Genomic DNA, 5,746 nt, shown 5'->3' with positions numbered 1-5,746 from the left:
GAAAGAAAGAAAGAAAGAAAGAAAGAAAGAAAGAAAGAAAGAAGAAAAGAAAAGAGAGGGAGGGAAGGAGAGAAGGAAGGAAGGAAGGAGGGAAAGAAGGAAGGAAGGAAGGTAGGAAGAAGGAAGGTAGGAAGAAGGAAGGAAGGAAAGAAGGAAGGAAGGGGCCCTCCTCTGTGCTTGGGCTACTGTTAGATATGTAAAGAGAGCTGGGATTAGTCATCCTCCCCATATTTGCCATGAAGCATTTATGTAATCTTGCTGTTCTACCCCCATCTTTTGATGCTGGGTATTTCAAGGACACTTTATGGCTTGAACCATACCAGGGCACAAAGAAATGAAAAATATGCTGACCTATCTTTCCAGGTTGTTGGAAATCACCAAATTGGATCCGTAGGAGCAAATATGTCTAAAGTGAAGAGTGGATGATGCTGGCTCGTTTCTGTGGTTTCTCCTGCTAAGGTTCATCGGCCTGTAATGAGCCCTGGGTTGTTTTGGTGATGCTGGCAGGAAGGGGAGGGGAGGGAAGAGCTTGCCATCTGGAGGGAGATGTAGTTTCTGTGAGATTTGATGAAGTTGTTTCACTGGAGGGCAGCCAAGCCCACCAGAGACACATTGCCTCCGGGCATCATGAAGTCAGGAAAATCTCCGGAGACTCAGAAAAACAAACTGGTTTCTATCCTAAATTAGCCTAGGAAGTCCCGGAAGTCCTCAGATGAAAGAAGAGAGAAGAGGTTTGTGGATGGGAAAGCTGGGGTCCAGGACTCTTCCCAGCTAACAGCACTTCATTCTAGAGCATGTGTTTTAAACTACCTAGCGGGTTTGTAAATCAAGCATTTTTTAAGGAAATTGAATGGAAATGGGAACAGCAGTGCATACAGGGAGGACGGGTATAATTCTGTCACACTTTTGTTTGCGTCACACATACCCAAATACACAACGTGAACAGTACAGTGTCATCATGTAACATCTATTTCTATCTGCGAAGAGCAGTTTAGAATTTTGGAAAGCTGTTTTCGGTGGCAGGATTGTATGTTTCTGTGCTTCATTTTTCTTCACAAGTGTTCCGAATTTTCTACAATAAACTTCTGTTACTTCTGTGACAACCATAAAAAGTGGGGGCTTTTTCCGTTTTTCATTTTGAAAAATATTCTGTTGTACAAAAAAAATTGAAAGAATAATACGATCCACGCCTGTATGCCCTTCAGCTAGATTCACCAATTAATAGCACTTGATCATATTTGCTTTCGTGGCTTTTTAGTTCTAAGTTCTTCTAACTCCTGAGATCTGGGGCATAACCACCACACAGTTAACATGCTCAAGAGATTTAGCATGGATCTAATAGTGTTATCTAATACACAATCCATATTTAAATCTCGCTAATCGTCTTAGTAATGTCTTAAAACTTTGGTTTCTTTTTTTGTTTTGTTTTTGCTTTTCTAAAAAATCTCACAGTGAATTAATTATCCCACAGTGTGTTTAGTTGTCTTTAAAAGTGCATGTTTTTTCATTATCAAAAAGAGAAAGAAAGCAAAAGAGGGCAGAGCAGGTAGAGTGTTCCTTAACACCACACTGTGTTTCTAGGCCAGATGTTTATGCTGACCGTTGTGTCTGGGGCCGCCTTTGTGACACAGGGAATTGGGGCTCCGAGGTGAGCTCACTGTCCCTACGGGTTCCCTTCAGCTCCTGATTGGGCACCCTTGGTGATATGAACCTCAGCAAAGTCCCAGTGACAACAGAGCAGAACTCATATCCTAGCTCTGTTATTTATCATCGGGGCGACCTTGGACAGTTATTCACTTCTGAGCCTCGGTTTCTTACCCATCCATGGGATCATCACAGCGCTCACTTCATAAAGTTGTCATGAAGGATTAAAGGGTACAATTTATAGACAGCTGGCTCATATTCAGTATTCCAAAAATATTAGCTAGTTATTAATAACATTATCTTGATTCTTGTCAAGGGATCTTAATTAAGACATGCCAAAAGACCGTCCCTCTGAGATGGCCTCACGGCTGCACCCTCAAAATGGAGCATTGATGCATCAACCAGGAAGGCGTGTGCAAGTATGACCAGGACAAGGACCTGACCCGCTGGGTGGGTTCCACTGTCACCTCTTCCTTTCAGTCTCTGCTAGTCTCCCCTTCCATTCTTCTAGAACAGGAGGAACAGTAGCATTGATGGATCCTATTTTGGATCTCAGTCCCTTGGCCAACTCACGCATAGGATTTGGGCCACCGGCTAACCTGTTATGGACTCAATTTACTTCACTGCAAAATTAAGAGTGCCCAGATGGGTTCTCTTCCAACTTCATATCCCCTGATCTTATAGGATGGATTTAAAAAACTCCAGTCCAACGTGAGTGTTGATTCTCGCAACAAAAACAGCAAAATTAGCTTGATGTCATGCAAGGGAAGAAAACAGTGGGCAAGGTGCTGTTAAAATGACAGAAGACAAGTGATTTCTTTATTTCTTGCAGCTCTCAAGTACAGAATGTTTCCATCATAACTGACAAAGCATTGCCCAGGCTTTCCATATTCTTAGATATAGTCAATTTGTTTGTTTGTTTGTTTCACAGGAGCAATGAAAGCTAAAACCCGGTCCAACAACAGATAGAGACTCGAGATCAACCCCCTCAGGCCACTGACTATTTCCATGTTAAGTTCCTCACAAGAGCTCCCCAAACATGTTCAAAGTAAAAAAAAAAAAAAAATACCCTGGAAGTTTTTCATTGATGGATTCATATATTTTCCGAATAGCTTGGACTCTGAATAAGAATTTGTGGATCCTGAGGCATTTAAATTAATTTAGTGTCCATAAGCCCCCTTGATTAAATGTTATCTTTATATCACCCCCATTTTGATCAGTCCAGCCCTTCACTAGCACTCTGGACCAGAGAAAGGAAAACAGATCCATACAGTGGAAATACAGTGGGCAATTTTAAATCATTGACTTCACCATTAAATTATCCATTTTTGTCTGTTTGAAGATCTCAACAAAGACATTTATTAATAGCCACCCCACAGGGAGGATAGATAGATTGAATCAATTCTACCTACTTCAGGGCAGATTATCATTTTGACAGTTACCTATGAAGGAGAAAGCATCAGTGTAGCTAACATTTACCAAGTGCTTACTATCTGCCAAGTACAATACTGATGCTTACGATGGAATCCCACCTCTCTGGCTACATGTCTTTCTCACCCATCAGATATAGGACAGCACCACAGTCTGAGAGCTTATAAAAGAATTGATCCACTGACATGAAATTCTGCATAACATCAACATGGACCAAGGTACCCACTCTACAGCAAAGGAAAGGTTTTAACGGACACAAGACCATGGGACCCACTGCTCTTTTCCCATGCCATACCACCCAAAATCTTACAACCTAACAGAGAAATGAAACTGCCTGTTGAAGGTACAAAGGAAGCACTAATTTGGGGAAATGTCTTCTAAGGAGTGAGCACCAGCCTCCAGTATACACCGTAAATCAACAATCATTACACAGTGCGTGACCCCAGTAGTTAGGATCCAGGGGGCCAGGAGTGCAGGGGTAGAAGTAGGGAAGGTCATGACTGCATCACTCTCAGTGATCCACTGGGGCATTTTTCCTTCCCATGCCTATAACCCTGGGCTCTATGTGTTTAAAGATCCTGGCCACAGGGTCACTTGCTGTCCCAAGTCATCAAGAGTCAGATGAGGCTTTTTGAACAGCACGTGATTCTCTGCTGCAGATGACATAACTTTGCTCCAAAGCTTTACATTTTGAGTGTCCTATTGTGGCTTCCCATAAACTCTTCACAGAGTCTTCTCATGGCAGATCCTTCTCATACCTTAAGGGCTGCCAGATTATATGACCCAAGTCACTGAGCTGTTTGTATTGCAGCCTTGAGTTAGGATGATCCTTCAAGATTGTCCCAAACGGAGGAGAGGGAGCCCAGCTTTCATCATATCGATATCACTCAATGCAGGCTGCCCTGGGATGAGGGGAGAAACTAGGATGAACCATAGATGGTCCCCAGAGAAGTACGCTGACGCCAGCCCTCAGGAGCTAACACTCCCAGCAGCTGGAGGAATCCAAGAGAGGCAGCAGCCTCCACCATAGTGGAAATTCATCTCCTGGGCAGTTCTGGTCCTGAACAGGATTAATCCCTCCATCCTCAGTGTCCCAAGGCAGGGTTCAGATCCCAACTGTAGCACTCATCCAAATGTACCAGTTTCTTTTTCTCTACAGATCCACAGTCAACAGCTCCAGAACAAGAAGGATATTTATTTAACAGTTGCACAGTATTCAGCTTATAAAAAGCCATCAAAAAATGTTTTCTGTTAGATAAATAAATACATAAGCCACCTGACTGAGGTTTGAATATGCTTAAAAACAGGTAATGTACCTGTTATTTTATGTCTGTCAGCCAGTGATAATGACTCCATACTGGCCTTTATATTCCCCATAGATTCCTCCAGTTTTATACCCAGGGATTTTGTAACCTAAAGGACTTTCCTTCTGAACACCCACTCATCCTTTACCTACATTTAAACAACTTTATAATAAATACTTTTTTTGTTTCTTTCCTTCTTTGTTTTTTATTATTATTATTTTCAGTAAATGCTAATTGAGATTCTCTCACAGGTCAGGCCAGGTTCTATGTTTCCATTTTATAGCTGAGGAAATTAAAACAATGTGGAGGTTGTATATCTTGCTCCAAGATCAGGTACCCAGCTAGTTAACAGACAGTAGTGGGATTTGAACCCAGGCAGTCCGGCTGTGGGGTTTCTGATACTAGGCAATAACAAGACAAGTATCATTTCTTCCAACTTGGAGCATAAAATCTAGTGGGATAGAGGAACACTGTACAATTTAACAAATAAAATAATTACCCATTTATAGCATTACTTTCTATTTGCGAGAGGGAAACGCACTGTGGGTAAGATTCAAAATAACAAAGAGGTTCTACTTTTAAAATGGTGCACAGGGAAAATCCCTGTAAGAAGATGATATAAACTGAGAACTAAAGAATATAAAGAAGGTAGGTATGAGAGGGAGCATTACAGGTGCAGAAACAAAGCTAAAAGGAGACCAATGTGGCTAGAGCTTAGTAAACCAAGAGGAAACAGACAAGTGAAGCATTTGAAGATAGAAGTGCCAGCAGACCATGCTCTGAAGTCTTAAGTAAGGACTGGGTTTTTACTCAATGTAATGGAAATTTGCTTTTAATGAGAAGTGTCAACATCTGATTTTAAGAGGACCACTCTGGCTGCCATATGGAAATGGTTGGACCAGAGTAAAGTGGCATCATACAGGTGAAGGGCTAGTGCAATAGTCCATGTAAATATGTTCATCCGTGTTACTTACCTTCCTTTCTCTTATCCTTCACTTCTCATATTAGAGCATACCATTCATAAAACCCACAAGGTTGCAACTATTTCTAAACATAGGGCAAGAGTATGCAAAAGAAAAACCTTATAACCCTTCAAAGTTAGCTGTTTCCTTTAACATCAAAATGTTTGCTCTTTTCTTTTCTTTTTTTTTTTAAGATTTTATTTATTTATTTGACAGAGAGATAGCACAAGTAGGTAGAGCAGCAGGCAGAGGGAAAGGGAGAAGCAGGCTCTCTGCTGAGCGGGGAGCCTGATGCGGGGCTCGATCCCAGGACCCTGGGATCATGACCTGAGCTGAAGGCAGCCGCTTAACCAACTGAGCCACCCAGGCACCCCAGTGTTTGCTCTTTTCAATGCCCTGAATAGT

This window comes from Neomonachus schauinslandi, chromosome 4 (genome assembly GCF_002201575.2).
Source record: "Neomonachus schauinslandi chromosome 4, ASM220157v2, whole genome shotgun sequence".
NCBI lineage: Eukaryota > Metazoa > Chordata > Mammalia > Carnivora > Phocidae > Neomonachus > Neomonachus schauinslandi.
Note: the sequence above shows the minus strand (reverse complement) of the source record.